This window comes from Camellia sinensis, chromosome 7, assembly GCF_055761805.1.
Source record: "Camellia sinensis isolate YWXY chromosome 7, ASM5576180v1, whole genome shotgun sequence".
NCBI classification, from domain to species: domain Eukaryota; kingdom Viridiplantae; phylum Streptophyta; class Magnoliopsida; order Ericales; family Theaceae; genus Camellia; species Camellia sinensis.
Genome location: NC_138967.1, coordinates 68,499,706 through 68,509,870, shown reverse-complemented (window position 1 = coordinate 68,509,870; position 10,165 = coordinate 68,499,706).

Genomic DNA, 10,165 nt, shown 5'->3' with positions numbered 1-10,165 from the left:
AATGTGTTTGTCTCGCTTGTTAGAGACTTATGTGTGACATTATGTGTTTATTTGATAATATGTTTATGTGACTACTTGGGTATGGGATTTAGTTTCCAGGATGTTGATTGGATCCTTGGGTTTCTGTGAGTCTTGTTGGAAAAGCACTTGATCAATGTTGTTTCTAACCGGAACTCTAGTAACGCCTTGGGACTATCATTATCCGGAAATAAAATTCGTAAGTGCTTATGTGTTTATGTGCTTACATGGAGTGAATTACAGTTGTCCATGTATTAGGACGCGAGTGTTTAGTTTTGGCACACTTATGAATGTGCTAATGTTCTTCGCTACATTTATTAGGATGTCAGGACGAGGAAGAGGTGGTAGACGTGGCAGATGTGGTAGGCAGGAGATGCCTTTATCGGATGATATTCCGGCACAGTAGGAGGGGGTTGGCCAGGCCAATGTGGCCGAGCCAGCAGGTCAGAAGGCTATGGGCCCTTTAGTCCAAGGGATAGCCGATGCTTTGAGGGAGTCTATAGGTATTCTCAGAGCTGAGAATCCAGTTCAGGCTCCAGTGCAGGCCCAGGTTGTTGAGGCAGGGCCTTCCTTCTTGAAGAGAGAGTTCTTCCGGTCTTACCCGGACAAGTTTATTGGGGATCCAAAGGAGCCATTTAAGGCTGACGAGTGGTTGAAGCAGTTGAGTAAGACGTTCGAGATGCTCGGCATCGAGGACGGGGCGTTAAAAGTGACCTTGGCATCCTTCCAGCTTAAAAGGGGCGCGGGTCAGTGGTGGAAATACATGAGGGGCCGTATTGCTGGCACGTGGGAGGCTTTTGTGGAGGCTTTTCAAGAGAAGTACTTATCTCCAGCAGTCAGGGAGAAGCTGAGAGACCAGTTCTACTAGCTTTTGCAGTTGAGTTCTTCAATGGCCGAGTATGAGGCTGCTTTTACTAGTTTGTCCAGGTTCGCACCTGAACTTGTGGCATCCGAGGAACACCGCTGTATCGAGTTTGAGAGGAGGTTGAGGCGCGGCCTCAAAATGAGGGTTCAGTGGCCGAGTATGAGGCTGCTTTTACTAGCTTGTCTAGGTTCGCACCTGAACTTGTGGCATCCAAGGAATGCCGCTGTATCGAGTTTGAGAGGAGGTTGAGGCGCGGCCGCAAAATGAGAGTTGGGGGGTCTATGATCCGAGACTATGGGCGCTTGGTTGATGCTGCAGCCCATATGGAGATCATGATACAGGAGGAGGAGGGACAGAGAGGCTCCAAGAGGAGCCAAGATGGTCAGGGGGATGGCAGGAGACAGAGGGGTACTAACCCTCAGCAGTCTCAGGGTGGTGTTGCTAGATCGACCTTTCCAGTGCCGAGTGCAGGCTCGGGGAGAGGCAATCAAGGAGATTTCACCTGTTACAAGTATGGTCAGCTGGGCCACAAGGCTTTGGTTTGCCCACAGAGGGGAGGAGGTCAGAGAGCTGCTTCATCTTCAGCTAGACCGCAGGGCTAGAGTCAGGGCAGGGCCCAGCCCTTGTCTCGTTATCAGTGTGGTTAGCCTGGGCACCTGAAGAGGTTTTGCCCACAGTTGAGTGCCACTTCGGGCGCGTCTAGTTTTAGGCAGACGCAGGGTTTTCAGCCAGCTCAGTCTGTGCAGGCCTCGAGGGCCAATCCGGGAGCCTCGTCGTCCCAGTCTGTGCAGCAGTCGTATGCTCCGAGAGGTGAGCAGGTGGATCAGGGGCCTACTGGGCGCGTGTACGCTGTTACCGCGTAGGATCTTGTACCTGCTTCATCAGTTGTGAGAGGTACCTTCTTGTTTTGCAACTCGGTTGCTAGTGTATTGATGGATACGGGTGCATCTCATTCTTTTGTATCTGCTGCATTTGCATTTGTTTTGGGATTGGAGTTGGCACAGTTAGCATCTCCTATTTGTGTAATGTCACCTATTGGGGGTGAGTTGATTTTGAAACAAGGATGTAGGGGTTGTGATATAGAAGTCGCCGATCACCGGCTTCTGTTTCCTTTTGTAGTTATGCCCATGATGGGTTTTGATGTTATTTTGGGTATGGACTAGCTATCATCATACCGGGCTGTTATCGATTGCTACTGCCAAAGGGTTACAGTATGTACCTTGAGCGGGGAGTGTTTCCATTTCTTGGGGGATCAGGTTGGTAGTGTGTTGCCACAGGTGTATGATCCGCGAGGGCGGAGTGAGCTTAATGGTCTACTTGCTAGCTTTTCGAGTAGTGAGTGCGGTGAGACCCAGACTGTGTTGCCGAAAGTGGTTTATGAGTACTCGGATGTCTTTCCCAAGGATCTCGTTAGTTTACCACCTCATCGAGAGATCAAGTTCTCTATTGATTTAGTGCCCGGCACGGCGCCGATTTCTATGGCACCTTATCATTTTGCCCCAGCCGAGTTGAGTGAGTTGAAGATTCAGCTCCAGGCATTGCGAGATAAGGGCTTCATTCGCCCTAGTGTTTCGCCGTGGGGAGCACCGGCCCTCTTTGCTAAAAAGAAAGATGGTGCCTTAAGACTTTGTATAGATTACCGGAAGTTGAATCGGGCTATGGTTAAGAATAAGTACCCTATGCCTCGTATAGATGATCTGTTTGACCAGTTGAAGGGGTCCCGTTGTTTCTCTAAGATAGATTTGAGATCGGGTTACCACCAGTTGAGGGTCAGGGAGGAGGATGTTTCGAAGACGGCATTCCGTACGCGGTATGGCCACTATGAGTTTCTGGTGATGCCGTTTGGGCTCACCAATGCACCGGCAGTCTTTATGGACTTGATGAACCGGATCTTCCGGGAAATCTTAGATCGTTTTTTGGTCGTTTTTGTGGACGACATTCTTATCTATTCACCTTCAGAGGAGGAGCACGAGGAACACTTGAGAGTGGTGCTTGAGTTACTTAGAGCCTATAGGCTGTGTGCCAAGTTTAGGAAGTGTGAGTTATGGCTGGGGGAAGTCAAGTTCTTAGGCTATGTGGTTTCCGGGAAAGGGGTGTCTGTTGATACATCCAAGATTGAGGCAGTGCAAGATTGGGCACAGCCTAAGAGTGTGTTTGAGATCCGCAGTTTTCTGGGGTTAGCTGGGTATTACCGCCGGTTTGTGAAGGATTTCTTCAGGCTAGCTTCGCCATTGACTAGATTGACTCGGAAGGGAGTCAAATTTGTGTGGAGTGAGACTTGTGAAAAGTCGTTCCAAGAGTTAAAAGTTAGATTGACCACCGCTCCGGTCTTGATTATTCCGGAGAGAGGGTTGGGTTATGCGGTTTATTATGATTCCTCACGAGAGGGTTTGGGTTGTGTGTTAATGCAGGAGGGGAAAGTGGTGGCCTATGGCTCATGTCAGTTGAAAATACACGAGAAGAATTACCCTACACATGACTTAGAACTAGCAGCTGTGATCTTTGCCTTGAAAATCTGGAGGCACTACCTTTATAGGGAGAGGTTTGAGGTATTCTCGGATCATAAGAGTTTGAAGTATCTGTTTACACAGAGAGACTTGAACTTGAGGCAGAGAAGGTGGATGGAGTTTATTGAGGATTACGACTTCGAGTTGCACTATCATCCGGGAAAGGCCAATGTAGTGGTCGATGCCCTTAGCAGGAAATCCATTAGTGATGTAGCTTGTATAGCCATCCGGGAGTGGGAGATGTTGGGTGCACTTGGCGAGTTTGATTTGCTTTTGGGCGAATCCGTTGAGGTTGCGGCCTTATTTTTTGTTGTTGCGTAGCCTACACTTGTGACTCGAGTGTTAGAGGCACAGAGAGGTGACCTTGAGGTAGAGTCCTTCCGAGAGAAGATCTCCAGTGGGAAAATTGAGAAGGGTTTGACGGTGTATCTCGACCAGAGTGTGAGATACCGAGACCGTTTGTTTGTGCCGGAGTTTTGCCGAGAGGTAGTACTCCGAGAGTTTCACCACTCACGCCTTGCGGTGCATCCGGGAGGCACTAAGATGTATCGGGATTTGGGTCGCCAATTTTGGTAGCGGGGTATGAAGAAGGATGTGGCGGTTTTCATGTCTAAGTGCCTTACTTGTCAACAAGTGAAGGCCAAACATCAGAGGCTAGCGGGTTTGTTGCAACCCTTGTCCATTGCCGAGTGGAAGTGGGAGTATGTCACTATGGACTTCGTTGTAGGCTTTCCGAGGACTCAGCGGGGTAGTGATGCTATTTGGGTGGTTGTAGACCGATTGACTAAGTCGGCGCACTTCATTTCGATGCGCGTGAGAGATTCGGTAGATCATCTTGCCGACTTGTATATTCGGGACATAGTGAGGTTGCACGGGGTCCCAGTGACGATCGTCTTAGATAGAGACCCTCGTTTTACTGCTAGATTGTGGCAGAGCTTGCAGAGTGCCTTGGGCACTAGATTGACCTTTAGCACGACTTATCATCCTCAGACTGACGGGCAGTCCGAGCGTATTATTCAGATCCTTGAGGATATGCTTCGGGGTTGTGTTCTTGACTTTAGTGGGTCTTGGGAGAGGCACTTGCCCTTGGTAGAGTTTGCCTACAACAACAGTTTCCAATCTAGTATCGGTATGGCACCGTTTGAGGCCTTGTATGGCCGACCGTATAGGTCTCCAGTTTGTTGGGCCGAGGTGGGTGATACACCTTTGTTGGGCCCGGAGCTAGTGAGAGAAACGACGGAGAAGGTCGAGCTTATTCGTAGAAGGCTTGTTACAGCCCAGAGTCGTCAAAAGAGTTATGCCGACCGTAGGAGGAGGCCTTTAGCTTTTGAGACGGGTGATCATGTCTTTCTGAAAATATCACCTAGGCGAGATTTGATGAGGTTTGGGAAGAGTGGGAAGTTATCCCCTCGGTTTATCGATCCCTTTGAGATCCTTGAGAGGATTGGGGAGGTTGCTTATCGTTTGGTTTGCCGCCGCAGTTGTCCGGAGTGCATGACGTGTTTCATGTGAGTATGCTTCGGAAGTATGAGCCGGATCCATCACATGTATTGGATTGGACCGATTTAGAAGTAGATGAGGATGCCTCGTATGAGGAGAGACCGGTTCGGGTCTTGGATAGGCGGGATCAAGTCTTGCGAGGCAAGACCATTCCCTTGGTAAAGGTTTTGTGGAAATATCACGGAGTGGAGGAAGCCACTTGGGAACGTGAGTTGGAGGTCCGCAAGAAATATCCGGATTTGTTTGCTAATGTTTAATCATGCATTAGTAATTTTGTAATATTGTGAACTTTAAAAACATTGAATATGTCTTAAGTTGTAAAACATTGTATATGTTGTGATTGATGGGAGTTATTTTTAACATTGTGTATGTTAAATATATTGTGGAAATGCAAGCATGATATTAATGTTGCAAGTGTTATAGAATTGTGGAGAATGTGTTAAAATTGGTAAAATTTCAAAGGGATGCATGTTGGTAATGCAGGTTGTTATATACAATGTGATTTGCCTCTTGAAAAGAGATGAGATTGGCCGGTAATGGGCCGGGTTGTTTAATATTATGTAGTAATATTGTTGGGAATTGAGAAAATCTTGTTTTTGAAGAACTTTTCGAGGACGAAATTCTTTAAGGGTGGAAGGTTATAGCGATTCCAGTTTTCCCTTTCTGTAATTGTTGTATTCCGGACTTTGGTTCCGTGGAGTTGGTGGTTGTTTATCTTGTTGTCATCCTTTAATTCCATATATTTGAGTTTTAGGATGTGTTGGGCATGTTTCGAACAGGTAGGTTAAGTTTTGGTCTCAAGTGTAGTTGCCCAGGTTTTTGGTGTTACGCTTGAGCGGGTCATTATGTGCTTGAGTGTAGTTTTGGTTTTTGGTTGTCCGCTCGAGCGGGCCTTCTTGCGCTCGAGTGGGATTTACACGCTCCCAGTATCTCGTGTCCCTGCAAAACTTCTGCAGGTGTGTTTTTCACGCTCAAGCGGGTTTCCTACGCTCGAGCGGGTCGCGCTCAAGCGGGTAGTGCTTTGTCTGTGAAAGTTCTGAGAGGGGAAAATCTACGCTCAAGTGGACTGGTTTTCGCGCTTGAGCGGATGTATTTTATTCTTGTGTCTTGGAGCTCGAGCGGGCCTTCTTGCCCTCGAGCGTGTCCAGATTTTTGTGCTTGACGCTCGAGCGTTCTATTCTCCGCTCAAGCGGGAGTGTCGTATATCAGTGGGCAACTGGGCATTTTTGAATCACTTTTTACATTCACTCTCTCTCTTTTACTTTCTAAAGACACTTTTCAGAGCCTCTCTCTCTAGGATTTCCCTTCTCTCTAGGGTTTGATCTAGTTAGAGTGTTCTCCTATCCTTCGGCCTTTGTAAAAAGCGTGTTGATCGTCAAGGGCTTCGTTTTAATCCGAAAAGTTTGGAGTTTGGAGCACTTTGGTTTTGGTCTTCTCCTCCATTTTAGCTCTAACTTCGAGGTAGGGATATCCTACTCCTCCTTATGAGCTTTGTCTTTAAATTTTAGCATTTTGATATGTTGGAGATTGTTGGGTAATTTTGAGAAAGTTTGGGTCTTTGTGTAATTTTACAAAAGATGGGGTTTTATTTATATAAGCCTATATGCATGTTTAGCATGGAGAAATGAGATAAATGTTGGGTTATTGATAGAAATGGAACCTTAGGGTTGTTTTGTTAATTATGGGAAATGCCCTAATTACATTGATGAATTAATTTGTGAAATTAATTTTGAGAAATAAGAAGTTGAATTGAGAATGTTGAAATTGGGAACGTATGGGATTAAAGGGTGTAGTTGGATCATTTATCACTCACCTAATTGAAATGTTGATATTTTATCCATTTGGTGTATTTATTTTCTGTTTAGAAATAATTGCTTTGGGCTATCGGTGGAGAATAGTCTTTTTAGTATATTTCTATTGGGCTGTGGCTCACCCTATATGGGACATCATTTTCAGGTACAAGTAGCATGCCACCTCCAAGGACATAGCTTGGGAGGTTTGAGACTGTTGGGCTGTTTTGTATTTTTGATTGTATTACATGTATATCAAGCAAAGGGCTTTCTGTGTATAGAGTTAGTACTCCCTTTTTGTAACCAAGTGTTGACTTGGAAAGTTGTAACCCCATAGGGCATTTACTTTTGATGTCAACATGTAATACATTTTGTAAAGACTACTCTGATGGAATATATTTATGCTTTATTGACTTATGTTTAAGTATGCTATTGTTGGATGATCTATGAGTTTATTTTGAAGGCGTTACATGTTTTGTTTTAACCTGCTGACAATGTAGGCATTTGGAGACGTGGCTTGCTATGTCTCTTTTCATTCCTGTCCAACAGTAATATAGCGTTCCTAATTTAGACCCGATCAATTGATGTTTTGAATCCGAGTTCCATTTGTCTTATTTAGATATTCATACTGTGTTTTCCTTTATTTCTCATTGAGTTTTGAGTATTGGAGTGTCTTGGCTTCGTTTGGAACAGGTTGGTTGCTAGTTGGTTCAAACTGTTGTTGTCTAGAATTTGGCTTCTTCGCTTGAGCGAAACTTCTTACACTCGAGCGAGCTTTGTGAGCTCCCAGTACTTTTGCAGGCCTGCAAAGATACTGGGGAGGTAGTGTTTTGCGCTCGAGCGACGCTCTTCTGTTTGTAAAACTTCTGGGAGTATGCATTCTGCACTCGAGCAGAGCTTCTTGCGCTTGAGCGGAACAACTATTGTGTCTAGCCGCTCGAGCGACAACTTTTGCGCTCGAGCAAGTTGCGTGTATTTCAGTTCGCAGAAACACCTTTTTACATATCTTTTTCTCTCAAAACCCTAGATCAGCTCTCTCTCTCTCTCTCTCTCTCTCTAAAACCCAACTTTTGTCTATAAATACACTTAGATCTAAGGATCTCTACCCCACTCTCTTTGATAAAAAGATAAAGCACTCCGAGGGCTCTCATTTGATCCGAATAGAGTTGAGTTTTGGCATCTTTAAAGTCTCTCCATTTCTTCCTTTGGTCTTCTAAGCTTGAGGTAAGGATTTTCCATACTCTTTTATGATTTTTAACTTAATTATTTGTTTTTCATAAACAATATTGTGATTTTAGAGAAATTTGAACAAACCTAGGGATTTGGGTTACAATTAAAAAAAGGCTTTACAAATGGAGGTATCTAAAATGGTTATGAGAGTGTATATGTGGTTGTGTTATAATAGAATCGTTGATTTTGGTACTTGAGTTAGATTTTGAAAGGAAATGAAGTTTGCCCTAAAATGTCTCAATATTTATTTTGTATAAATTAATGGAATTAGAATTGAAAATGTGAAATTGGGTGGATGTTTATATAAATAGTGGAGTTGGATATGTATTATCACTCACCTACGGAATTTGGATAATTTATCTGTCGTAGAGATTGTATATCTATTTACAAATATCTATTTTGGGCTATTGGTGGAGGATAGCTATGATTGTTGTAGAAATTGCATAAGACTTAGGTAAATTGAAACTAACTTCTCATCCATTTGCATTGTGTGTTGTCTCATCTTTAATACATTGTAAATGTATGACGTTTGGGAGGTGTCAAGATCCTCTAGAGTAAAACCTAGAGTGATCTCCTAGAGTGAGGAGATCCAACGGCTAAAAATAAACCTCACCAAAATGAAGGGATTCCTGCAAATATAAAGCATGAGAGTGAGAGAGAGTGAGAGAGAGAGAGAGAGAGAGAAAGGGTTGAGAGGAGGAGCCCTTCCCACCCCCGACGTGCCACCGCCGCCGCCGCTGCCCCACTATACTCCAACAGATTGAAGGAAAAAAACCACAAGTTCGTTCATCCTTCAAACTTAAAATATTGGGGCTTTGATTCCAAAAATTAGGAAAAAAAACCAGAATGAAGGATTTTCTTTGAAGGCATTGATTGTTTAGGCGGTTGGTTGTTTGGATACGTAAAAAATCTGAACTTGAGCCATAATCTAAACTTGGCTACCTCTCTAGAGTAAAAATTTGAACTTCCAAGGCAGTATTTCAAGTCCCAAAAAATCTATTCTTACAGTTTGATTTGGGACTTTTTACATGATTTATTTCAAATTTATTCTGAGAGGAGCCGATTTGATTTGTTCTATGTTCATTCAGAGATACTATATTTTTTTGTTTATTTATTTATTTTATAGTGAGATACCTTTTTTTATTTTATTTTACAGTGAGATACGTAATTTTTTATTTTTTTGTTTGACATTATTTATTTATTTATTTTACAGTGAGATACTCTTATATATATATATATATATATATATATTAAAGTGACATACGTAATTTTTGATTTTATATGTAATTTCAGTGTAGACTGAGCAAGTAACATGAATAGAAGAAGAGATGTAATTCATGCAGTTGGGAACTTGGGGTGAAGCTCGCATGGTTTTTGTGATTTGACAGACCTGAATGGCTGTAGGATGACAAGCTTTGTTGAGGCTGGTGAAGTCGACGCACACCCTCCATTTTCCGTTCTTTTTCTTCACCACGACAGTGTTAGACAACCATTTCAGATATTGTACCTCCTGTATGACCCCTGCACCAAAAGCTTGTTTACCTCTTGGATGACCGCTTCTGTCTGTTCTGCGGATGATTGTATGCTCTTTTGGACTATGGGCCGAGCTGCTGATTGGCCATTGAGTTGGTGACATGCAAAGGCTCGGTCCAACCCAGGAGTCTCGTAAGCAGACTAGGCAAATACCTCTAAATTCTTGCGGAGGAGAGTTAGCAACTGCTCCTTCTCTCCAGCGAGAAGTGAAGTGCCGAGCAGAAAGAACTTGTCTAGATCTCCTCCGCCCACCAAGATCGTTTCGAGGTCCTCCACCATCTTCTCTGTTGGTACTTTACTGACGTCTTCCAGTACAGGCTGATCAGGCAATTTGACCATCTGGACTTCCTTGCATGCTTGTTTAGACTTCATGGCGGTGATAAAGCAGTGATTTGCCGCTACTTGGTCACCCTTGATCTCCTCCACCCCATTCTTTGTTGGGAAACGAACTACCTGGTGGCAAGTGGATGGCACTGCCTCCATTGTATGAATCCAAGGTTGACCAAGTATTGCATTGTAAGGAGATGAAATGTTGATCACCAAGAAGTCGACAGGGACCACTTTGGACTTTGCTGTGACGGGCAAGGTGATCCGGCTGAGCGGCCACTTTGTCTGTCCATTGAAGCCGACCAAAGGGAAGACTGCAGGGATTAAGTGTTGCTCATCAAGACCCAGCTTTTTGAAAAGGTCATAATACATAATGTCAGCAACGCTCCCTTGAT